Source organism: Drosophila pseudoobscura, chromosome X (genome assembly GCF_009870125.1).
Source record: "Drosophila pseudoobscura strain MV-25-SWS-2005 chromosome X, UCI_Dpse_MV25, whole genome shotgun sequence".
NCBI classification, from domain to species: domain Eukaryota; kingdom Metazoa; phylum Arthropoda; class Insecta; order Diptera; family Drosophilidae; genus Drosophila; species Drosophila pseudoobscura.
This window is the reverse complement of record NC_046683.1, coordinates 42,373,217-42,400,644: the sequence shown is the minus strand read 5'-3', so window position 1 is coordinate 42,400,644 and position 27,428 is coordinate 42,373,217. Positions and strand designations below refer to the sequence as shown.

The window sequence follows — 27,428 nt, the reverse complement described above, 5'->3', positions numbered from 1 at the left end:
ATCTATTAATAGGATTATGAGCCACTGGGAGTGGTGTTCCCGAAATGAGTTCCGTTTTGTGCAAGTAAACGGAATACATGGTTAAGATATGTCGGAAAGCCTTTAAAATAGCATCATATGGCCAAGGTTCAAGGATCATACGATAAATCCCAATTATATTAGAACCAACAAAGCTATTTTTACAATCTTATCGTAGCATGAAATTATATCCATTTTGTAAACTATATTTATACCCGGTACTCAAAATCTATAGGGATATATTAGTTTTATGTACACAACACAACAAAAAAATATATATTTTCTTGATCAACATCAACAGCCATCAAAACCTTACCCTTAATGAGTACCGGGTATGATTGGAGCCGCGACCCTGTGCCGCTACTGACAACGTGCCAACCATCTGGTAATAACTGATAATAATCTTCAGTGGGATTTCTGGTTTACTGGGGTGAAATGCAGGTGAAATCGTTTGTTGGAATCGCCCGGACAGTTACGAAACGTATGTAGACTTTTGCTTAGAAAGAGACGGAGACGTTGACACAGAGACTGGGGCACAGACACACATACTCCTAAGTGATTATTAGCATTAGCAGCGCATTATGGGCATTCAAAGAACCCGCACTCACCCACCCACCCACGCACATCCTGCAGTTACTTCGTTTCCCGCTACTCCCATGCTGGCTTTAACTTCACACGAAACTATTTCACTCTCAGCTCTCAATCTCCCAACTTCCCTGCCTCGACACGTGTCCGTCTGCTTCGTTTCAGGTATTGGCTTTGCAGCTGGCATTTGGCATTTGCCACCAGTCTCCCCCATTGTTATTTGGGGAATACGAGAATGGTCGGGAGGGGGGCATCAGGGCATCGGGGTATAGGGGGATCGGGGGCGAGTGTTTGCATCGGCAATGCTGTTTGGGGTTGCAACCCAAACCGAAAACGAATCCGAGCCAGAGCTTTACGCCGCATATGAATCCAGCTCAAGCTGCAATTAAAGCAATACATAGTTGCATTTGCTGGGTCCGATAGCTCGCTTTTTGGCAACCCTTAAGCCCATTTAGGCAGAGCAGTGCTTCGATATGCTGCATACTACGAGTATACTTCTGAATAATTTGGAAGCGAATAGAACGACTTTGCAAAAAGCAGACTAATTTGATGATTGGAATCTCTGGAACTTAATACAACTTTCATGTTTTCATGGGACTGTGTCAGACAATTCTAGTATGGAGTTTTGGATAGAAGCTGCTTATTCTGTATTGTGTTTGATCTTGGACTTCAGTTTTGTTCGATGGCTTTTTTCTCTACAGATGTACTTGCCTGGCATTGTCTGATACTTTCCATAACGTTCCATGTTGATTTTGATGGGACTGTACTGTTTTCGATAGCAAATTTAAATTAATTGGTTGCAGAATAGTTATTTACTTATTATTACTTTTTATGAATTTTAGACACTCGATCGCTAAATTGGGATCTATTCTTTGATGCGACATAACGTCTAGTTTAAATTGCGGCTTGTCTCTCTTTGGTTCGGCTTCAGACTCGAACAGCTGCCAAATATTCGCCAAGTCCCTTTTCACCTTCTCCGCACTCTGCTGGCCTTCTGCTGGCCTTCTACTGGCTCCCCACTGCTACTACTGTCCCTCTCCTGATGCTCTTTCCCATCCGCTGATTTCGTCACGCGCAACCGGAAATTACTTTTCGCTGGTTTTTTTTACGCTGGTATTCCCTTTTTTTTCACAGTTTGTAGTAGTTCACACTTGGCAGATGCGACTACTTCAGCAGGGGGCGATATCCTTTCCACCAGCTACATCTACTCCTCTATCCTCCATCAATGCAATCTGCACCGCATTCTGTTAGGTGGGGTTGCTGCTCGTTTCTTCCTTTTTTTTATCAATAACAAAAGGATGCCTTATTAGAGTGTTCCTTTATTTGAATGCCACATTTCACGCCATGTGCGTGGGGAAGGGGAGGGAAAGAAAAAGAGTGCAAGGATGCTCAGAGCAGGGTGCGGGTGCGGGTGCGGGTGTGGGTGCTGTCATTTCTTTTGTCAAAGTTGGTCTTTTTCTGCTAGTTCACCGAGCTCCAAGCCTCCTTTTGTCAGCCATTGTGGGCTCCTTTGTTTTACCAAAGGCTTTGTCAGGGATTGCATCTCCTCCTTCAGTCGCTTCAGCGGTGCTCTCCAGCTCCTCCGATCATTCCTTTAGTTAATGCAGTCCCATCCCGTCTGTCCCCATACTCCCCATTGTTATCCCATTACAGTTGCTGCGGCAAGGTTTCATTAACCAAAAAAGAGTTGGCTGGAATTGGCCTGAAATGAGGAAACTATAGCCCCATAAACTGCTTCTAATCAAAGGATCTTTCTTGAACTGGAAGAACGTATCACTATCTGGCGATTTCCATCCCTTTTGGCTTCCCTCCCATGTGAAGCCAATGAAAGTCAGCCACTTGTGATCTGATTTCATCATTGAGTGGCTACGTGTCCACTTTAAACGCCAAATTAAACAGAATAAACAGGCCAAGAACCACACAGACGGAGCAAGAGGATAGGGAGAGAGAGAAAAAGAGGGAGCTCTGACTTTCGTGGAGCAACAGACGTCTGGGCTCCACGTCTCATAGTCCACATAAAGCCGGCTAAGAAGATGAAACTGAGACTGAGACTGGGGGGACATCAACTAATTGAAATTGCGCGCCAATTTTGTGGCTGAAACCGCCTTCCCACCTCCGAGCCAGCATCCCTACCTCAATGCCACCCACGTGGACATGCGCAGGGATCCGAAGCCTTAGCCGAAGCGGATAAACCGAGCACGCAGACGGGGCCGAGCCACAGCCGAACCGGACTTCGTGCGTTCTAGTGGGTCGTGTCGGGACTGCGTCTGGCTGCGGTTCGTGTTCGTGTGTATATGAGTGTGTGCGTCTTAAATTTGCCAAACCAAACATCAGCGAATGCAGTCCGTGTCGGTCTCTGCAGCGCCTCGCAACGTCCACGGGCGCCATTCATCGTTACCGTTACCGTTACCAAGCAGTAGCTAAGCAGTGCGTATCGCCTATCGCCTATCGTCTCCTCCGGTTGACCCAATGAAGAGTCGCGTCGTGTGATTCCGCCAATACAATACGATACGATACGGTTTCGTTGCGATTCGCGTGGGGAGTGGAGTGGAGTGCAGTGCAGATTCTGCCGCTTGAATATTTCTTGGCGCGTCTTTCTGCATTCGATTTGAATCTTGGTTGTTTTTTTTTTTAATTTTTGTTTCCTGCTTTCAACAAGCCCGAGTATCCAGCAAATCAACGCCTGGCCCTATGCTGCGTCTGCTCCTTGTGTGTGTACGAGTGTTTTAGTGTGTGAACTTCAGGTGTCGGTTGCGGTCGCCATTGATGAATGGCAAACAAATTGAATGGCACTGGCCGGTAAATAATACGCGTCCGCTTTGAAAGCCCCCGCCCCGTTCCGAAAAAGCGCTCCCAGCAAACACAAACCAAACACCAAAACCCAAACCGAAAGCCGACCAGCCGAAAGCCGTTCCAGGGTGCAGAGGTGTGTGTATTATTCACTCGATTTCAGGTAGGTAGAGTCCGCCAAGTGGCTTTGAAGAACATTTCCTGATCTATTTGTCACTGTGGATGTGTTTTTGGATTTGCAAAAGAAGATCTTAATGGTATGTCAATGGGGAAATGCTTTTATATTGGGGATAATTAACTGAAATTGGAACGATGTAGAAGATCTTGCAAGGGATTTTAACCAAACACCAAAGAATGATATCTATTTTGGAATGAATATTGCTGGAATACCAATATCTCTATATAATATTTAATAGTTTTGAGTCGTCGTCCGATGTATTACTTATCAGTAATATAACCCATGTAACACCCAAGCTATGCGCAATCGCAACAGCTCAACAATACATAATCACAGTTCATACTCATAAATGACTTTACAGAAAGAATACTATCAACCGGATTGCAGAATCAGATTAAGGATCAGAATGTTGAAAGCAATTTCCCATGGCTTACTCCCCTGCCACGCGGTCGCTGGCTAAGAGTTTACGAGTGTGTACATTTTAACCAATCCAACAGTTCTTATTGGAGCCAATTCAATTAAGAGATAATACAACTTCAATGGAAAATTAATTAAGATTTAAGTGAGCATTTTTCGCCATTTTTCAACCATCATGATAATCAGAAACGAAGCTTGAAAATATGACGATAACTTTTCTTCTTACTTGAAAAATTATGGCAGAGAAGTCGATAAGAATATGCAGACCAAATCGAGAAGAAGATGAAAGTAAAAAAATCCTTAGAATTTGATTAGTATAAGCACACATTATTTTTAATTCAAATTTAGATAGGGATCGATAATAGTTCCTCCCTCCCTCGGAGATCCCGAATCTGGTGCACTGTAGATATAAAAACTCAAGGAAAACTGCAATCAATCGATTGAAGCAGGACAATGTTGATATATCATGATGCTTCTACAGAAGTTCTAGATCAATATGATCTTATTATTACTTAGATTTGAGGTAGATGTGGGAAACACCCAAAAGGAACCGTTTCCGACGACATAAGTATGTATATTCTTGGTCAGCATCAATAGCCGAGTCGACATAGCTATGTCTGTCTGTCTGTCTTGTTTGACACCAAGTTCCTGTTCTAAGCTAATGTAATATCACAGTGAATAAACCAGATTAACAAATCTGGATCAGATTTGATTACTATTATAGCCAGAATGAGCAAATCAATTTGCAGTGGCTATGCTACGCCTTCCACGCGCTTACTCATTCCCTCTCTTTCGCACACCCTCTTAACGTGCAGTGTGCGCCCTCTGGCGGAGGGGAGCCATACTGACTGAGTATCGGGTATACATGTAAAGTCGCGGCCCTAGCTGCGGCTTACCGCGCTCCCGCTCGTTAATGGTTGGGGTTTATTTTTTGAAGAATTTAAAAATGTTATTTTTGCTTCACTGTGGAACAGCTTTGCAATTATGAAAAGTGAAAATGAATGCAGCTACCTTCTGGCCAACAACAATAGTCTAATTTATTTCGAGTTTCCCTGAGTTTTTAAAGTAAAAGTTTGAAAATAAATACCGCAAAAAATTTGCAGAAACTCGGATTGTTGCCAGGAAAAAAGGGTACAGCATTTTTTGTAATAGTATTATTAAAATGAGGTTTTATCATATCCATGGAAATTCGAGCCTTGGAATATATATCAATATCAGTTTGTGGTCAAAGTGAACATACGTAGGACTGCCGTATAGCTATGGTTCGCGTGGTAGTGGAACCTATTCACAGGGCCTTCTGATTTATAGTTTTTAGCCGTGCACACAGTACGCGCTGCTGTCTTTCTGCTATCCCCGGGGTGGCATTAGCCGGGATCAACTGGACATTTTGGCCCTGGCAGCGTAATCGTATCGAAAATTTGTTTGCCAAACGCTTTTACCCAGGGGTCTAATTCGATTTGGTCAACTGCAGCTAATAAGGTCGGAATGCGACACGGCCGTGTGTTTTTGTGGGGACTAAAATAATTTGCATTTTACATGACATGAGAATTGTTGGGCCCCACCTGCCCCCCGGTCGGCCTGCCCACCTGCGCTGCTGGGCGCTTCATCATCGACGGATGTCGAATGTCGTTAATAATGGGCCTGAACCACTGGCAGGGCCAAGGCAAAAACATTCCATAATAATTAAATTAAAATCTGTTTATTTATGCACTTAAGCCGCACAAAAATAATAATCGTAATAAACAGCAACAATAACGGTTGCAACGCTGGCATTCATCCTGGTCGGTCATTCGAATGAAATTTCTATATTAAATATTATTTATAATTAAAGCAAACAACTGACGAGCAATCCGCCCTGGTGCTACCACCCCATCCAAAGGCAGCTTCGGAAATGTGTATTAATTAAAACAAAACATAAATGTACACTTGCATTCGTACTACTGGTGTAAATCCTGATTCGCATCAGTGCGGGTATTGCGGCCATGGTGAGCAGCCGGCCAAGGCGATTCGCATTGCTCTCAGATTGGTTTCCAATCTGAAATTGAAATGATGCTGATCCCGTGCCAGCTGCCTCGTGTAGCGACTAAAAACATGTATGTACATCTCTCTGCTCTGCTCCGTCTTACATCAAAATTAATTGGAGAGACTTGGAGGAGATTGGTGCCATCTCCTTTGGACTGTCTGCATAATGAAAATTAAATATTTATGGTCTGTATTGGGTCCGGGGCTCGGCAAAAGGTAATCCAATCAATGCCCGCACACGATGATGAGGATTATGGGTGGCTCTGTGGCCAGTAAAAAGAAGATGAGCTGAAAGACAGTATTCACATGCGGCACCAATAAAGCCATAAAAAATATGTTTGGGATGTTTATAGGGCTCGAACTAACAAGATTCAATAGCAGCCACATGATATAGTAGTGCTGGGATCCGATCCAGGATATCTTTGCAATTATTTACCAATCTGCGGAAAGACGCAAATATCTGATAGGAATCATGCTTCCCTCTGTAAGGTTATACAATTAAAAAACAGCATCCATATGAAGTAGAGTTTCAGATTCAGTTTTTCTCTATATTTTTCTTGGATGTTGCCACTTTGGTTGTTATTCTTTTTGTTTTGTGGTTAATGCATGGATATTCGAATGCTCTGGACTTTAATGCTCCTGCTCCTGGCTGCTTTTCTGCTGCTGTTTCAGCAAATAATATTTATATTGCTTGTGTTGATGCTGCATAATTCCTGGCTGCCCGATAGCTGGGCTTCGGAGCAGCCGGAATCCGAAACAAAGGCTGAGACACTTGCCCCGCAGGAAGGCAAGCAGTGGAATGCTTTGAGCTCCTTCCATTCGAATGAAACTATACTTTCGTTGTAGGACATCTTGAATTTCTCCGGTGTTCAGGTGCAATGGCACATTGCCCGCTTCCGGCTTGTCTTGTCATCGATTTGTGAGCAGGTTGCATGCTCGGAATTCCTGCAAACAATTCTCTTGCCTCTTGAAGATGCTCTATGCTCCATGTATACCTATTTTCTGGTCTGGGCCAGGCATAACTCCGGGCTCCCTGATGGACCCTGACGGAGCGGCGTAATGGGGACTCAGCCTCTGGCCACAATCAACCTTTTTATCGTACTCAAATTGCAAAATTTACATTCAAGCATCGATGGCAAATACAATTAGGCTCGACCGTATGCCGTTGCAGACGATGCCTGGTCGGATGGAAACGGGATACTCTCGACCAGGGAAAAGTTCCTAATTGATGGTTCGTCTGTTGCTGGCGGAGCCATGTTATTGACTCTATTGCTGGATTAATTTCCGATGAATTTTCCAAGTGGATTTCGGCTTGTCCCAGTTCTCAGCTCCCAGCTCCCAGCTCGAAGTACCAATTTGTCGTCGATCCGATCCATTACATTGAAAACTGACTGAGTCGACTGCTCTCCCAAATGCTACTCATAATATTTAATGAATGGTCTGTACATCCTGCTACTTACTGCAAAGGCAGCCAATTTGCATGGAATTTAATCGGCTGTCCATAATTATTCTATTCGTTTTTGTTTTCAATGAACTGAAGGATGCCGTAGTATGCTCGTGCGAGTAAATGGGTCACATTTAAGATACTCTTGGGGAGGAGCTTACGCACAGGTCGCTGGCTAGGTCCTGGAAAGGTCTATAATCGCATTACTGCAAGCACTTTGGTGAGTTCGTTCTATCAATTTTGGGTATCTTAAGATGATTCAAGGGACTGGTTAGGATTTTTAAATGGATTATGAAAGCTGTAGCTGTATTTTCTGTATCTAATTCTGTATCTATTTCCTTAATCATGAACACCACAGATTGAAATACTATCATGGTTGAATATTCCAGATTGAGTCACAATCCTTGAAAATATACTTTTAATCTAAAAGTGGATGCCAGGCCGGACTTTCCGGACTTCTCCTCACATTAGCAGTGTCACGTTCCATGCGGAGCGGAGGACTCGAGGCGCTCGTTTGATAACTCAATTGCACCGGCCCGACGCCTCTAATTGAATTTCATATTAATTAACTAATTTCAGCACTGACTTCACTTTTAATTAGCTGGGCTCCCAGAGCTCCCCCACTCTCCCGCCTTCACCTATATCTATATCTTTATCTTTATCTATGTCTGCCTATCTTCCATCTTGTGGCAACTGCGACGCTAATTTCATTTGATTCTGGGCAACATTTGAGGATTCCCCGCCATCTGTCAGCCTGGGAGATAGAGCTCCTGTTGGCGACTCTGAGGTGTCTTCGTTGCGTCCGCTACGTTGACTTCACGTAAATACACGTGCCACCGCCTCGCTGGCCACTAAGGAATACCCGTAATATCCCCACACTCGCACTCACACTCGCACTCACATCTAGAGAAACATGGAGAAACACTCACAAATACTCGTACGTATGTACATCGATGTGCAACGTGTTTTTCCGGCTTAATACCTTTCTGAACTGAATGCGAATGGAAATATAGGTAAAGGTACGATGTTAATAGGTAGAGCTACGAGTACGAGTACATATGCAGGAACAATTTTTACGAAAGAGCGACCAACCTCATGGCTCCGCATCCTCTAGCCTAGCTTCAGTGTGTGTGTGTGTGTGTGTGTGCATGTGTGTCTAAATGTGTGACTATCTGTGAGTGTTGCAGCTGAGCACGCGCCGCTTTACGTTACGGTCGTGACGACCACACACAGACAGTTGCCAGAGTAACAAGAAGCCGTTAGATGGGGCGAGATGCTCCGCTAACATTTGGCCAACAAAAAAAGAAGCGAAAAAGGGAACGAATTTCCGAACATTTTCTTTTCTTTTTCATGTGCAGGTGCAGGCGTGTGCCGTCCGTTGCGGCAGGTAAAGAGGCGGGCGACCACCAGAATGAAGACTCGCCAAACGGCAGACATGGCTCTCAAAAAGATTTCCCCAACCGTCCGATGACTGACTGACTGACTGACTGACTGACTCACTGGCCAAAAGTCAAGCACATCGAACACCGGCATTATCAAATCGACAGGGAGAATGTGCGAGGGCTTGCATGATTGATCGTCCACTCGAGCTTAGTCCCTGATGCACAACTGTACGAGTGTGTTTTACAAAAACGGGTGTAGATTTATAAGTGCCCGTTGTTATGGGAATGCATAGTCTTCGGTAAAGGATGTACTTACCCCCCTATTCCGTTTCCTTTCAATTAAGAGCCTATACATATGGCATACGCAAGCCGAGCTTCACAGTTGTTCTCCATAAAAATATCCGTGCGTATTTATCCGTTTTTTCGATAATAGTTTATATTTACAAAGACTTTTGTTGTTGGTATTTTTGGAGCTATCGCTGTACCGCCCTTGTTTGTCTGCGTCTCGCTTTGCACACATTTTTTCCATCGCCTCGCTTTCTTTTCTATACGTTTGCTCTGTTTGCACACCTTCTGTTCCATCTCCATGGGCTCATCTGTGTCAATGCCTTTTGCTCTGCCTTTGCTGCTTTTTCCTCTCCCTCTCTCCGCCTGCTCTTGTGTTTTCCTTTCACTTCTTCGCTTATTTTGTTTCGCTTGCGCTTTGTGCAGAAATTGTTGTTTGTTTTCTGCTTCCCCCTTCTGTCGGCTGTTCAGTGTGTCAGTGTTCTAGACAGTCACACACACACACACACGTACAGCTAATCGTGTACGATTGTTGTATTAATATTGGTGGCAGGCAGCGTTCGGTTTCTGTTTTAAATTCCTGATATTCGATGGGGAACGAATTGGTATACGGGTATATGCGAGACCCAGAAAACGAAAGCCGTGTTATTCGTTGATTGCTTTTAGAAAATATGCCACGTATACCCGTACCTCTGTTGTATCGATATTCAACACGTTATCATTATCTGACAGAAATACCTCAAATTATCCTTTTTTGCTAAGTCCGAAGACATTTATATCTGATACGATGTTTCCAAAAGGTGGCATCTGAGGATCTGCTCCTACTCTTCCCCACCGATTCATCGATAGTTGAAGAAAAACTCGTCCTTGAACCTACTTTAAGACCCAGCATTTCTAGAATGTTCTTGTCGTTTCTGATCTTAATTGACTTGAACATTAATTACCCAAAAGAAATATTTGCTTGAAGGATTTTAGTATTCTTCAAGCTGTACATATATAATCTATCTATGCAGACAGATAGATGGAGGATGGAAATATAGATATGTATGTGGACTTCTGTATGTGAACTGCTCACACAAGTCCCAGTGACATGCTTGGTCTAATCTTTTGTTCCAGCTGATGGTTGCCCTAGAACATACAAATACACACACTGCCTCTTTACCCCATCGAAAACCAAAGTCAATCTAAAAACCATAGCATACCTTTTAGGGCATCAAGCAATCGGCTTATGTTTTCCCAGTGAATGCTCGTATTTCCGCAATTCGGTTTTCTGCTGCTGTTGTATTTTTTTTTATTTTATTTTGTCGCTTCGGGGGAAATCGCGTGCCAGAAATCGCTAAAAACTGCCGCTGCGTTGTTTTTGTTGGCTATTTCCGTTTGCGTTTATGTTTTACTTAAATTCCCCTTAACCGGCCTCAACATCCGACCGGGCTTCGCCGGGCCTCTGCCCATTACGCCCACCCATCCATCCTTCCTCCTCCCTCCTCCCTCATCCCCCATCGCCCTAACCCATTGCCCTGAATGAATCCCACTCCGTTCGTGGCAACATTTACGCATTGAGAATTTTTACGCTGTTGCTTTTATTATATTTTGTTTTTTGTTTTCTGTTTTTCTACTTTTCTCTCTTTACGTTTTTCCTTCCACTCTTTTGCTGTTGATTATTTTTGTATTTGCACTATCACGTAACAGAGCAAATAAAGCCGTAAAACGTCGTCCCACCCTCCCGCTCACCCCAGTTCTCTCCAGGTAAGCCCCTCTTTCCGCTGTGCTATACGTAATGCTTCTCGATTCGTTGCCCCCTCTCTAGTAGTCGGTAACCCGTAACCTCGTATATTCCGCTTTGGCATCCGCTTTTGTCCACAGCATCGAAGTGTGTTCAATGGATTTGATTTTGTAGAGCCGGGCACGAGCAACGGCGGAGTGAGCTGGTGGAAATCAATTCAAGTTCAATTATAATAACGAGAAGAGCGGACCACTTGGAACAAGGTAGAAATGGAAGTCCTTTGTCTAAAAAGATCTGTTTGATATACTCGTAGTCCTCTGATTGTGCCAGTATTTGTAGCCATTCAAGTGTAAAATGTATTTTTCGGATGTCAGTGCTATTTGTACTTTTTCCAATTCTAGTTTACTTTAATTAATTAACCGATTTCCTCCCCGAGGGGCAAACATATACAGCCCCTGCATGGGTATAGCACGTAGGGAATTAATGGAAGGCAAATTTCGTTGTATCTAACATCTAATGAAGGGTTTCCTTTCCGGATGCAGCTGTCCGCTACTTGTTTCGCTAGAAGCTGCACTTTCACTCGAGCAGAATCAGTGGCTGGCTTTATTTGAGCCGTTTCCATGCCAACTATCATATCATGTACTCGTAGTGCTTCAATTATCCTGCTGCAGAGAAATATCTTGCTAGGTTTAATGGGGTGCGGACATGGGGCATGGCTGTATCGATATTGATATTGTTCGGAATATATACATGCATATGCTCGCGCATATGTATCCTTATGAAGGGTACAAGCGGTGAGCACTGGCCTGCGGGATGCGGAAGCTTAAGGTTGCGGCTTGGAGTTGGGGAACAGCTGTCATCCAAGTGGTTTCTCATTAAGCGCCGATGCATAAATCAAAGAGCCGCCAAATAAACACACAAAAACCCAATGCGGAAAGGAAAGCCAAAAACAAGCGAAAGTTCGAGAATAAACGCAGGGATGGTAATCGGAAAAACAAAGAGAAAGGAAAGAAAGTGAAAAACCCAACTTTAAAATAACAGTCGAGCAAGGGAAAACTTTTGCGTGTTTCCTGACGTTGGAAATTCATTAAAAAAATCATATAAATTATATTACCAGGATGTCATTAGCCCGCTGTCACAGGACCAAAGAGTCCCCAAACTCAAATTCATCAACTTTCCCACAGAATTCCCCGATACACTCTAGTCCATACATCAACCCAAGATCAACAACCATTAACCAATTAATTAGTTTACCAACAACAACAACAAATCTCTTGTATTAGGTCGTGCTAGATCGTGTTGTTGAGTTGTGTTGGATCGTGGTCATTCATACAAAAACTCACCAACACTCCCCTACGCCATCACCAACACACACACGGACACCAATCATAAACCCTCGACCCCCCAGAGGAGTCAGAATCTACTTCGGATAAATATATTTGGGGATTAATTAAAAAGAGCCGATTGGCTGGATTGGAAATATTGATGCCCAAGCATTAAGAAGATTATTTTTAGTTGATTCGATAAATCCGATAAAATGAGGCCAGCGGCTGGCTGCGCGGGGGGAGAAGACAGGGTGGTGAGCCTTTAAAGCGCCTTAAGCCCCTGCAAAAGCAGTGCCCAGGGCAGCGCAGCTGAGCAGCAATCAAGTCTGCTTAGGCCTTTGTAAGTCAGCTTAGCCACAAAATATGTGTGCGCTTCAAGATGCTTGACCCCTCACACCACACAAACACAAACATGAGTATAAATGCGGCCCTACGCACACATACACAGAACGTCGCAAGCAAATCTGACCAAAGTCCCACCTCAAAGACAAACGAAATGACCTAAAAATTCATCAGGGACTCCCCCCGAAGCTTGGTGGACTTCCCTTCCATAGTAGTTAACCAGGATTTTGATGATGATGATGATGGGGTTGGGGTTGGGGTTGGGCAGAGCATGCCTCCGATTTCATTATCATTAGCATTAGCCAAAAGCTAAAGGGTAGGGGTAGGCTGCGTAAAGGCTTTGCCAAGGCGAATAGTCCCGCTCCGAATTCACTGACTAGGCAAAAATCGGTAACAGCTCATTATTGATTTCGTTTGCGAATCAAAATGAGGCAAGTCTATTCGGTGTCGGGGGTCGGCTTAAGCATTGGGCGTTGAATCGTTGACGCGACAATAAAGAGTCGATTTAGGATAGGGTGGAGCAGGTTGGAGTACAGTTGAGTAAAAGCAAGCAAGCAGAGCACACTACCCGTAGTACGAATAAGAACATTTAAGAGTAAAATTGACTAAAGATAATGATAGTGAAATCCGGTTTTTTGAGAAGGTAAATGAATCCAAAAAAATATACTAATATACAGTTTTCGAGTGTATCAATCCCAAATTCGGTGATCAATGGAAAAACGAAGTACTTCAGAGTCGAATAGTAAAGATCGGGAATGAGTGGAAAAGTCCATCAGAAAACAAAAAAAAGTGGGCAAGAGGTCAACGCAGTTGTGTAAATTAAAGAACTAAAGAGAAGTCTTCGAAGGAATACCAATCGAGAACAAAAGCACAACCAAATATAGTAACGAGCAGTTTCCTCTCTCCTAAAGGTGAAGAGTAGTAGGTTCGACTAGTGTCGAGTACGGTAGAGTAGGGAAAAGCTCAAGTCCTTCGAGAATGTCAGTCAAAGTACGAAAGGGAGGCCAAAGTCGGTAAGAGTGGCAAACATGTAGAAGAGAAGGGATGGAATGTAGAAGAATGCTCGGTGGACACAACTGGGTCCAGTGTCACCACAAGGCTATTAACAACAGTTTGCGCAAATGGCACTGCAATAAAGTATAGCGCTGAAGAAGGAAAAACATTAGGCAGGCAGGCGCAACAGCAAGATACGATGGGGCGACAGTCACCACATAGGGATATGGTCTATAGGATATAGGATATGGCAACCCGTTCTCCCCACTAACACCAGCTCTCTACTGCTCCCCCTCCTTGACCACTGGTCGGGGAATGTCTTATGCACAGATTTATTATGTGGCCATAAATAAATTAAAACACCAACACTCGCACACACGCATTGAGATGGCGACCAAAAATGTCTGCCAAGGGGCCAACTGGACGGAGGATGCCTGCTCGGACGTGGACGAGCACGTGGAGAAGTGGGGAAGTCGGGGTATGCTCCTGCGATTTATATGATAAGGGTTAAAGGGTCCGATGAAAGGAGAACGTCATTCCGGCCCTGTAATGCTCATTAAAATGCATAGAAAATTGTAAACGATCTAATTAGTGGAATATTTTCACCATAATTAGAAAGAGAAACAGAGAGAGAGTTTTTGCAGTGTCTAAGGGAATGTGATATAAATGTAGGAGAGTCCTGTCGGAGAGTAGGCGAATCAAGTGGAAAAAATGAGAGGAAGTCCAAAACAATAAGAAAACCAAGCGAAAGAATTAAAATTAAATTCCCTGCCTGGGTAACGGTAAGGTTGAGGTATGTAAATGATAGGAATTTAATAAATTCACGGTAGATGGAAACGAATTTTTTTTTTCTGCTTTTGATTGAAGCTTTTAGTGAAGCTTGGAAATCCGACTTACAACCATATTTTAATGGCAACTCTTCAAATCCATCTAACTAAGGTATTTGTTTTTCTTGGAGTACTTCTTTTGATGATCTTACATTAGGTCCAAAACTGTAGGGAATAAACTGTGCTACAAATTGCAAACTTTTGTATTTTATTTGCACTAGAAAAATAGTAAGTTTGTAGGCTTGGATGCGTAGATCATCTCCTCATTCTTCAAATTTGTATTGTATCCCCAAAATTTTGTTTTTCAAATTTAAAAAAAAAAAAACGATTATGCATGTCACCTGCAGCCTGATATCCAAAACATTTGATGGGCTGGAAAGGTAATTATGTGACCTTCCCTACGATTTTTTCGTGTCGGTAAGGAAAGATATGGCGAGCCAAAATTGATATTTTGTATGTACCATTTTTTACATATAATTTTAATATACGAAGTAATATTGGACCGATTGATAGCTACATTCACTAGATTTTTAAAATTGTAAAGTTCTTCAAAACTTAGTGGCACATATGTATGTATATGTAAATATTATATGGAAAATACATGATTAGCTCTGCAAACAAATCTTTGGGCCCAGAAACTTGGGTTTATTCGTTTCCAAATAAATGCAGAGTTGACTAAAAACATAAAGGTATAATAATAAAACCAGAAACAATTTGGTTGGAGTGTTTAAATTTTGCACAAATACATTTACGAATTGATGGTAAAAAACAATTCAACCGTGAGCCAACAATGGCTAATGCCAGACACGCAGCATACCATAGGTGGACGACTAACAGCTACAAATATCCAATCGGCTACACTTATGGTAATATTTTTTTCTTACTTTTTGAAAATATTGTTTCAAGCTTTCTGTTAAGTCTACATTCTGAACACACATGTCGTTTGTTTTTAAAAAACTTGAAAAAAAATCACTTTAAAAACTATAAAAATAATTATAGAATAAAGATTTTTATTTATTTATTTTTAAGAATTCATAAATTAAATTTAAATACTTTTTGGGAAAGATGCATTTAACTGGCCCTCTCAAGCACGCTTTTCACATCGATTCAAAAACAGACGAATCATTCAACTTTGAATAGCGAGTCCTTTCTTTTTTAAAGTATTGTTTCAAGTTTTCTCTTAAGTCTACTTTCTGAACACGCATGTAGTTTGTTTTTAAAACCAAACAAAAACTTGAAAAAAAATCACTTAAAAAACTATACAAATAATTATGGAATAACGATTTTTATTTATTTATTTTTAAGAATTCATACTTTAAATTTAAATACTTTTTGGGAAAGATGCATTTAAGGGCCAGTTAAAGTCAAGCACGCTTTTCACATCGTTTCAAAAACGAATCAAAGACGAGTCATTCAACTTTGAATAGCGAATATTTAAAAAATAAAACTGTTTTTAAATATACAACTTGCGTTTTAGAATAGTTTGATGGATTTCCAATTGAACTGTAAACAAAAGTTTTGCCAAATTCAGCTTAGTTGCTGGAAAACGACTGTTTCAGTTTTTAGTCGAAAGCTCATACGCGTGGTGTGCTGAATGTTTGATTTCCATTCAACTAATTCTTATAGCTCTCCCACATCTATATATCCTATCCATATCTATTTGTGGCCCTTTACCAGGACCTTTAATTTGATGGTATACGTAGATGTAAAATTTCAGCAGAGTTTTGTATTTTTTTCTGTTGTTTCAGTTTGCTTTTGAGTCCAAATCCAACAGCACCCGAACAGAGTCTCCAACAGTAATTGCTCAAGATTCGTAAACTTAATTAAATCCTGTTTGGGTTTCCTCGTTCTGTGCGGGCGGATGGGTGGTAGCCGTGGCAGCGTGGCTGGGCGATGGGATGTTTGCCCGCTTGTTTGCGTGTGGGTTGGGGGGTGGACCAGATTAGCCAGCGATATCGACCAGGCAGGCAGCCATCCGGTTGCAAAATCCGTTCCTGACTGACAGGGGCTATCAGTGCGTTTCGATCAGGTCGTCGACGAGCCACAGTATCACGAAGAGGACCACTCCGAGGACGAGAGCGAAAGCTGGGCAAGGACCCATGTCATGCCAGCTGACTACGGCAGCGACAACAAAAAAGTGCCAAAATAAATAAATTAAATTGTTCAAAAATGTTGCAGGTTGTTACTCGTCGTGCGATGTTTTTGTTGCTGCCGGAATCGCATGTTGCATACGAAATGGAAACGGAACTTTCCAAAGTTGATTTCTGTTTTGGCACGTGTTCGCTGCCATCTAGGCTGCCTTTTCCTCCGAGTGGCAACTCCGAGTGGCAAGGAGGTTGTAAGGGAGAGTGGATGGAATGCCAATGGTGGTGTGACAGGGCAGCCATATATTTGAGGACTGCTCGGGCGTGCACTCATTACGAATATGGATTCAATTATATGTCACAAGGACCTCGTATATGCTGCTGTTTGGCTCTCGCACATAAAACGAGAAATAAGAGCTCGAGCCAGACAGCCTTCAACTACTCAGATATAGTCCATATAGTCATAGAAAAATGTGCCTTGAAGGACATCTCCAATACCGACTTTTACGTTCCGTTGAACATATGATTCTTCGACCATTTACTTGCATTATCTTATGGAAAATGTAATAATGTGGAACATTTTACCGGTACAGTGGGCTGTGAAAATGACGAACAATAATAGGGATTTACTTTACGGATTTACTGGTGCCCCACTGGCTATGATCTATCTACGTATTAATGGGTAATATCTCGTTGTTCTCTTTGTGTTTTCACTGTTTCGAAGTGATCTTTTTTGTCATAGACAATGTGAGCGAAAACGAAAACCTTAGAAAGGCTGAGCGTGGCTTTTGTGCGTGAGGATTAGAGACGGCAGTGCACTCCCTCGAGTTATGGTACGTGTCTACCAGTGAACGGCTTTGGGTTACCTATATTTTTGACGGATGAGCACACACATATGCTTATTCGCTGTTGATTTTAAATCTTTCAAACTGTGCCTCTCTTGTGCTCGTTTTCTCTCAGAGCCGAAGGACTCTTTGGGTCGAGTCAGTCAGCGGCTCATTTGAATGTATGCGTGTACTGGTTCTGAAGCTCTCACACATTTTAGATATGATTATATTCACAGCTGGCATTTTTGCTGTTGGCTGCTGAATATATAAATTGCGAATTTCGTACGAAGTTTTTACTTATACTCCTTACGTTATTGATGCTTCCATCCTATAGCTATGTACATACACATATGTATATGTGGAATGATCCCACCATTCAGAAGGGCAATGCAACACATGCAAATCATTCATAATTGTGTGTTCAGCTGTAATTAAGTCAATTAATCATTCACCTGGGGGACCTGCCACTCTCCGTGGCAATTCCCATTGCCATGCCCCAACAGCCATCGCTTCGCCGGTGCCTCCCGCCCCGCTGTGTGCCGCAGAGCAATGTATCTAATGGCAGGGTCGTAAAATGTATTGCGTATACGCCTCCGTGTACCATGGAATGCTTTTAAATGTTAAATGCGCAAATTACGCTGCATGTGACTGTGACTGTGACTGCTACTCCGACTGCGACTTGGAAGGTGACTTCAGCTGCTACTGACAGCCGTGCTTCCCCTACTGCCCTGTTTGTGTGTGCGGGGGCATGGCCTTGGGCTCGAATGGGTCCGAATGGGGCGTGAATCTTCACAGCCTCTCCTGGCTGTGACGGCAAACAAATGCTTTGATATTTATTGCCCTCGCAGTCAGCCGCAGTTCTCCATCTAAAGGCCCCTCCTCCAGATATTTGTGCGTCGCGTTCCCCCTCCCCATGCCCCTACACAGTCAAGGTGATGGGGCAGGCTCCCCTTAAGTGCACAAAAAAACGCGAATAGCAATGTCATCGTCGTCCTTATGTGGGCCATGACCGTGCACTAGGCGGGCCAAAAAGGAGAAGAGAGATGGTGAGGGAGTCCAGAGTTCCATCGTTTCTGTTGTTGTTGTTGTGGTGGCCGAGTTGATTGGTGGGTGGGTGTGGTGCAATAGGCGTGGATTTGAGGCCAGAGCTCGCCACAAAATAAAGTGAGAGCTTAGGACAGGAATCTGGGTTGAGTTCTACTCAATGCTTTTACGAGAGCAGTGACCTATAAAGAGCTCCGCTCTGAATACCGTAGATGGAACCATTCAAATATTACCATTTACGGGGTAACCGATTTATACTACATATAAATTGATTATTTTGGATTGGTTTCCTCCAGACATATGTTTTCAATCGCTGCAAAAACCATTAACGAGCCTTGTAATCATTTTTGGTGAATAAAGAGCTTCAAGTGAAAAATCTGAAAGCTACCACAAACAATAAAGGGCGCAAAACAAATATTAATTTAGGTTTAAAAGTAAAATATAAACAAAAACAAACAAGTTTTATGAAATAAAACAGATTCAATCGAGTTTTGGGATGGAAAGGCGCAGTTCTTTGATTTTTAATTGTTAAAAATGTTTTTAAAACATTTTTAGAAATATATAAAGCTAATTATGTTTAATCTTAAATATATGGCTATCAATACACTTTTGACTTTCTGTGGTAGGTTAAACAGCTCAGAAGTTAAAACAGTTTTCAATTTGAAAAGTGCTCTGGTTCATGAGCCACTGTAGGGCGTTGGAAGTTTTTCAGATTCTTGCGAGGAATGTAGTGATAGACTGATGGCAATGATGATCATTTATTGAATAAGTATGTCGAGGTTAATATTATTACTGCTCTAAGCTTTACAGTTTAACTATGCGCGTTTGCACCTGATGCGGGGCTGTACTGAGAACTGAGTGATCTCTGCCTTTTTCTATCGGCTCTCTCAGAGCTAATGTCTGCTCTATACAGATGATGCGAGAAATCTGCGACCACTTCGTGTCTTTCTCTGTCCTTCGTTTCCTACATGTATTGTATGTACAAGTCTGTGACTATTTAAATGAAACACAGGTTCTTGGATAAACAGTCATTTTATTTTTCGGCAAAGTCTCCTTCTTGCTCTGTACACTTTGTCCAACGTTTCTACAATTTTTGTATCCTTTCCAAAGAATAGGTATTGTCTAGGTCCTCAAAAAATGCATTTGCTTGTGAGATGACTTCATAGTTGGAATCAAATCTTTTTCCGCCGAGCCATTTCTTCAGGTTTGGAAACAAGAAACAAACACTCAAGGCTCAATCCGGAGAATGGGGCGGGTATCCGAAGGTAATTTGTAAGCTTAATTAATAGAATTTTGCCTTGAAAATTTTCTGATCTTCAAAAATCTTTCGCACTTTCAATCTCCGATCAGCCAACACAATATCGTGAGTTTTTTTTAATTTGTTCAGGTTTAGAGACCTCTACTGGGCGTCCAGGACGCTTTCAATCGTTTGTGCTTTCTCGTCCATAACGAAATTCAGCAAACAAATTGATTGCCATTTAAATGTATGGTGTAGAGTTCTAATAGGATTTATTAAGCTAAGTCATGTTAGAATAATGGCAGGAATTCCCTTTTTTTCCATTTACCCAAATACGAGGAAGTCTGCTACTAATGGCCATAAAACACAATTAAAAGAACACAGCTTCCTCAAATTTTGACAGGAATCAGCTGATAAATGTCAGTTGAAAGAAACAGTGTTTCCCTATTAGTTAATAGACTGCAAATAATTATGCCATTATATTTGTCCCGAGAGTGGAAACATTGAAATGGTAGTGTTTTCACTCACGTTTTGAAATTAATATTAAAATATTATTCCTAAATATATGTCAAATTTAAAATAAATATATATCATAATTAGATTAATTATATAAATTTCCTAAAAATTGTATATACGTATTATATTTATTTGAAAGTATTTTATATTTCGACTAAATATGGATCGTATTTATAAGTCATTATAATTGACTTTTTATTTAAATCAAAGTTAACTCTATTAAATATCTCAATTTCAGCCGAATATTTAATTTAAAAATGGGTGTTTCTTTTTACCATGCGTTTTTCTCCCAGTGTATGTTTGTAACGGAAGCAATGCGTAATCGACGGTGGAGAGGGGTTACGATCCACACACTCTCCTAACTAACAGAAGTGACTGGTCTATAAAGAGAAATTGTGGGTATTTTTCTTCTTTGTTTCTCTTTCATTTGTCCTTTTAATTTTTATTTTCTTTGCTATTCTTTGCGTGTATTTTTGAGTCTTCAAGGGGTATGACGATTCTGACCATTAGTATGTTTAATGAATATAAATTTACTATATACATTTAAAGTATTTAACACACGTATTAAAAATTATATCAAAATCAGAGTAACTTGTGATGTCGTTGACATTGGGAATGTTTGATGATGCATTGCTAGGGTATGTGCAGCTTCGGTCTCTTTCATTTTGCAATATTCTTTTCCAATCTCAGGTGGAATGAAATAGGTGGAAAACGTGTGAGGCTTGTGGCTTGGAGTGCTGTTATATTGAGTTGACAAGCCAATATTCAATTTGATTCACCTGCAGCAGTCGCTGATGGGTGCGGGTTGCGGTAAAACACAAGAAGAGTGTCGCATGTGGCAGAGGAGGAGGGATGAGGGTTGCAATGGTTGTATAGATGCTTGCCACGGTGCTCTCTCTCCCTGTCTCTCTCTCTCTTTGCCACAATATCTGTTTATGGCGCATTTGTGCGTTTGTGCTTTTTTTCTGCTTCTGCAACCAGCAGCTAAAGCAAAATCAATTATGATTTTTATTCCTGGCAGCGAAATGCGTAAAGCCAATGAATGGTGGAGAATTGTAGCGGCGCCTGAGGCGACTGCTATAATATTTTTTTTAAAGATCAGCCCGGAAGTCGGCATCAAATTCGAACGTCCGCTTTAAAAGCTCCAACATATCTTATAATCATATTTGGCAGGACATCGGCAGGTTCTTGCTGCTGTGTGCCTTGGTTGCCTTGGAAAGCTCGGCTTTGACACTTGACAGATCAAAAGCTAAAGCTGAATTCTTCACTACTTTCTGGTCGCTAACATCCTTCCACTTCGTGCAATCTGAGCTGACAGCCATTGATGGGATAGACCGTTGAGTCTGCGTGCTGAAAAACATCTCATGTACGAGTATGGGCATGTGTGGATCATAGGGATAGCCACTTTTACCTTTACGTACCTTACTACCGCAAGGACTTTCCGAAAATAAGTATGGTTGCGCAATGTATAAGGGCTCTTCGATGCTTAGAAATGCATCTCAAACTTAATTCGGTGTCACCTGCACATTTCCTTGGGCCAACGCCAGAAGCCAGACTTAAAATAATAGACTTTGCCGTTACGCTGTGTGGTTACGTGAGTGGTTATGTTCGGGTCGTAGCTCAGCATAGTCGTACCTCTGCTAGTGCGGGAGTATGTGCTGTTGACGACGTTGACTTTTGATCGCCTTTTACCCCAGCACTTTCTTGGGAATGGGGTTGGAGGTGCAACAATATGGCCGAAGCTGTTCTCTCCTGCCGTTGGGCGAACGGGGCGAATGGGGCGAACGTATGCGCAATATTTGTATTACAGTTTCATATTGCAATCAGCCCCTCCAGGACACGTGTATGGGAGTGTGTGGGTGGGTGGGTGGTTGGGTGCGTGTGTGTGTTTGTGCAAAACGGCTTCGGTTATGGATAACGAATGCTGCGACGCTGTTGGCCCTTAACTCAAATGTACAACATCAATAAATAAAGAAATATGGCAAGGCAGCAAGGATATGAAAAAAGGATAATAAACAGGGTCCCCCAAGAAATCTATAACGGAGTAAGCCACATCAGAGCGCACACAAACACACAGACACATAGATGTGGCACATGGCAACACATTTTGTGCTGGCAGCAAAATATCGATGAGGATATGGAAGGACATGTTTGTGACTCTGGCGGTTCCCCCACACACCTACATACACAAACACACACACACACACGTTTAAATTTAAACGATTTGGTGGGTGCATGCTCGCATTCGTGCCACACTTCCACACTGCCACCCCTGCACACACATAAATTTCCATATGGCGAACGACTCATGCAATATGCAAGATAACTTCGATGAAAAGGCGATAAAAGACACCAAAGCCTCTTACGCTCCCTCCCACTTGGGGTCGGTCTCTGGATGTGGCTGTGGCTGTGGCTGTGACTGGTGGTGTGGGTCTGTGCTTCAACCTCATCTTCGTAATGTCGATGGCATTCAAAATGTATAAAGCAAATGCTTGTGCCCTTCCCTCTCTTCGACTTCGCGTTTGTCCACATCTCCTGCTTCCATCATCACACTAATGTATCCTTGGCCAAATTATGAATGACAGTCGCGAGGCGAACGCAGAATGCGCCAAAGACATCAAGTTGGTATTTTTGTCTTGGAAATTGGCATGATGAGTGCAAAAAGAGGCGTACAAAGCAGGAGATGGAGAATAACAAGGAGAAGGGGCAGAGCAGGCGTACGAGGAAAGCACTGAGGCCGCTGAAAAATGCTAAGCTCCCGCAGACGGAGGAAAATAACCTGCATCGATTTAAGCTGAAACTCTACCGAGAACATCTTCCAGTCAGAGACTTTGACAAAATGTACGACAAAAAATATGAGGCGAAGAATACAGGAAAAGGCTGAAAATGTACCACTTACACTTAGAAAAATCATCTACTTATTTGAAACAGGAAATAATAATATCTAGGGGTGTGTCCTGGTGGAACATTTTTTTTGTATATTAAGTAGGTATAATATCCCACGTAACCAAACAAATACATCGAGCATTCGAGTTCGAGCCAAATATTGAATATTCCGCTCATCCGAAAGTGCTGATTGGTGCTATGGCCAAAGAATGTCCACATTGTCATGCACTCAAATTCAAACATGGGTCAGATGACATGGGTAGCGCATCAGGAAAAGTGCAACGACTTGAAATTGAGACATCACCAGAACAATTGAAGGGACAGCTCATCGGCACGAGTCCAGATTCATGCCTGGTCCTGAAGTCCATTCTCGCCTTCAATTCATGCTTCCAAATGACATCGTTCGGAACAACAGAACCAACAAAAGAATACTGCCACAAATGGTTCACCGGGTCATATGGTAATCTATAAATGTTTTCTCCCTTCAAGAAACATATCTGTCAAATGTATGTGGGAAGATTCTTTTTAACCGTAGTAAATCTGTAATGGATGGGTACTTTTCCAGTACTTCCTACCTATTTTTTACGATCGATTGGAATACGATATACCTTCCAAAGTGCAAACATTAACAACAACCAAAATACCAATCTCCTCCAACGACACCTGTTAGGAGACAAACTCAGCTGAAATTAATGCGATGGGTTGGATCCAGATTCGGATGAGGATAATGATGATGATGATGATGATTATGATGATGATGATGGGGGTGAATGCATAGCATTCCATCAGCTTTTCAACTGGCAATCAGAGCTCACCAGCCTTTGGGGCATGCCATAACCATTATTGCAATTCATTTTCCAGCTTAGTCCCGCAGACGTCGGGGAACGAGTGGGAATTGGAACGTGGCGGCAGCGGCAGCCGCAGTCCCCCCACAGGCCGCTGCCGATGTGGCAGCCACCGCTGCTGCCGTTACCACTGTCTCTGCGGCTGCCTGCTGTTGCCTGCTGATGGCGCGGTTGGCGTCGCTGTCGGCAATGCGAAAAGAGCTTGAGCGTGCGCCAAATTAAAACACCGCAAAATGTCAAGTGCCACAGAGAAAGAGAAAGAGTGGAAGAGTGAAAGAGGGATTAAATAGAGAGTGAGAGAGTGAAAGAGAGAGACAGAGAGTGTAGGAGGTGGCATGAAAGTGGGACAGCCAGAGCGGAAGGATACGCGTCGCAGTTATTTTAATGAGCATTAAATGATGTGGCAAGCCAATGCCAATAGCAGACCCACATCCAAGCAACCAAGCACCCAACACCCACTACCCCTTCCGTGCCCCACCTTGGCAGTGCCACCGCCACTGAAAATCCGTTCCTGCCCTGCCAAAAACTGTGCGCCTCATTTACGGCTTAATTATGGCAATCGACAAATATGCATTAGCGTATGCAACACATTTGTAATCCGCCCCTTTCCTCCTCTCAATCAAATATCCAATTGCAATGTTTTACAAGACCAAAAGACCGGAGAGGGAGGGGTCTGTATGTGTGTGTGTGTGGGTGTGGGAGAAAAAAATTCATGACATTGCTGCAAATTTATGGGACACACAAAAATCCATTGTGCTCGAGCCCAGCCCCAGGCCTATTGCCCCAGTCATAGTTCCAGGCATGAAAACCGGCTCCAATCTCACTCGCAGTCCTCGAGACCCATCCCCGAATGCCGACCAGGCTCAGCCGTTTCACGCATCCCAGAATGAGGTTTGGGGAGAGATGAGGGGATGAGGAGTCCTGCATTCCGGTATTCCGGCTGTGGCAATCGTTTGTGGGCCATCCGATGTCACATCCGTTGAATCGGTTGAGTTTGGAGATTGGATAACTGGAAAGAGCGGCGGCACCAGGATGTGGAAAATGTGCAGGATTGGTAGGGGAAATGGAAACAAATGTTTTAGAGATATTTATTTGCATATTTGCATAATTCTCTTCTTCTATTTCTGGTCCCATTTTTTATGCAGCTTTTCCATTATTCACATAGAGATGCACACACGCGCACATACAACCCCCCAAAATGTAGCAACCCAATGTGTCATCCTCTCGCCAATCATTGCACTCCCTATGCCCTCAGAGCGAGACCAAAAGAAGTTTATTTAAAGAAAAATATCGCTGTATTGTATGGTCAGTGACCTTCCAGAGTCCATTCTTCGGGTAAGAACGATAAGACAATACGGAATCTGATCTAAAACTAACGAAAACATACTCCTACTAGCTTTTTGTATATGCATTGCCACGATGGGCAGCTAAACATTTATTATGAGAGGCAGAGATTTATATGTATTCCCCTGAAATGTGGTTGTCCCACGCTCTAGATCGAGTTTATTATATATCCATTGTCTTTTTCATGCTTTAGGTTAAATGATCCAACTTCCAATTCAGCTGATATAAGTACAATATAATATATAATAATATGGATTTAGGCTATGCAAGGTCTTGGTATATATTTGGTACATATTTTTTTGGCATATATAAACCGACTCACTGCGTATTTACAAATATAGGGGTAAGTGGGTGAACGATCGATGTGGTGATCTGTTAGCTGCGACGATTAGCTCGAGACTAAATGCGAGTGCCCTCAGACGAGCTTACACGCGAGCGAGCGAGTACGATGCAACGAGAGCGTTAGAGCTGTTCGGGGCTGCTGCTGAGCCGAGTACGAAAGATCGATGGAGGCGATATACAGGGACGAAAAAACATAAACGAACTAAATACAGATGAAAGAAGGTTTTATTTTATTTTATTTTACTTCTTTTTCAGCTTTGATCACATATACTGCTAATGGATATTTTGTTGAAAACTTAATTTAAAATGCAATGTAGAGAAACTGAAGGACAAAGAGAAAGAGTAGAATAAAATTAATATTATAGCGAAAAATTTTCAGAGAATATAAACTTGAGAAAGCTTTTTCTCATTACATTTCTTGTTCGATTATTCCTCTAGAGCAGAACCTCCTTAAGAGGACCAACACTGGTTGTTCGCTTTAAAGTTTTCTTTTCAAATAAGTGTCAGTTGCTGTTTCTCCTCATCTTTGGCAAATTGCTTGCGCCAAACGATGGTCGGACGGCAGGCGTCGCACTTGCACTCTGCCACTCTGCCACTCAGCCGCACTCTTGAAGCTATGACAAATGCCATTCAAACGGGGTCAATAGTGTTTTATGTGGCACTTTAGTCAATTAGCCGAGCAGATGTTTCAGTGTTTGTTTTTCGTAGTTTTGTGGGCCTGTGTGACATCGGACATCGGACGTCAGTGTCCAGTGTCCAGTGTCCAGTGCCCAGAGTTGGGCTAGATATTTTGGCCGACTCCCGTTCGAATGTCCATTCCGGCACTCCAATTTATTCATGATTCCGATGGATTACTTTGCGAGATGCAAACATAACGCAAAATAAATAATACACAAGCTGAAAATCATGCGAAATTATTTATTAAAATTTTTGCTCTCCTCTTTTTATGCGAATACATTTTGTTCTTTTTGTTTTTTTGTTTTGTTTGCCTTTGTACCGTTGTGTCGTTGTGTTCTTTTTGTTGTTGTGCCAAACAATGCGAAACAATGAGCAAATTGTCCATCTATTCGTATCTGCAGCTCTTGCTGTCATGCATATTATGTATTTGCATTCAATTTTCGATCATTGCCTGCTAAATGTTTGCCATTTCCCCCCACGGACGACAGCACACATACATCCAGGGCGGGAGAGGGAGTGGCCAATCTTGGATACCAATGCAGGGCACTTTTTGTTAATGAATGTGAATACTAAATAGTCTTCAACTGATGCGGAAATAGATAAAGGACTTATACAAGCATCGACTGATTTTTAATGCTCACCAAAAATGTAAGCTTACATAGAAATATATGTACAATGTACATAGGCTGAATTGCACCCACAGTACATACATTATGTATGTATTCTTCTTTTGGTTTTTCTTCGATGCCCTCGATGCTGGACTGTTCAGCACTTATGTATATATTACTTTAATCAAATATTATTCCCTGAAATAAAATTCGTTTTGTGTAGATTCACTCGTTCAGGCACTTGGGAAATATCATAATAACCTTTGCACATCGATAGATACACAGGGAATTAATTTATTAGCATAATCAATGAACAGATTAGGCGAGTGGAAGTGGGAGTGGGATAGGGACTTGGGTGCGGTTAGAAGACGCAGCAGGCTGATATTGGGGGCGGAGGATATTGAGCCTCATCTGCTGTTGCCCTTACAGTCCGTCCCCTCCGTGGCACTCGTTGAAGTCCATTCGCCTACACATCGGTCGAAGTCTTGGGATTATCTATCTTTTCAAGTTGCTTGTTCAATTATTAAATGCTTAAAGTAATACCCGATTTACTGGGACGAAGGTCTTGACAGTTGTTTACCACTGAATAGTATTTTTGAGCGGAGTGGTCATGGATTGGGCAATCATTTATTTCCCATTTTGGTTGGATGCATTGAAGATCTTTTCTCTGGCGCTCCATCAAGATC

The 27,428-nt window shown here is 42.4% G+C and overlaps 1 protein-coding gene and 1 long non-coding RNA gene across 3 annotated transcripts in view; one reads left to right on the top strand and one right to left on the bottom strand.

Moving 5' to 3' along the window:
• The window catches only part of LOC117184796 (uncharacterized), a 101,408-nt gene that overhangs the window by 35,290 nt on the left and 38,690 nt on the right, over positions 1-27,428 (bottom strand). The window lies entirely within an intron of this gene.
• Ten-a (tenascin accessory) overlaps positions 2,930-27,428 on the top strand; it is a 215,539-nt gene continuing 191,040 nt past the window's right edge. For both annotated transcript variants that reach the window (XM_033383679.1, XM_033383678.1), the window contains exon 1: positions 2,930-3,556. The gene's annotated coding sequence lies outside the window, so the exon portion shown is untranslated. The remainder of the gene's footprint in view (positions 3,557-27,428) is intronic.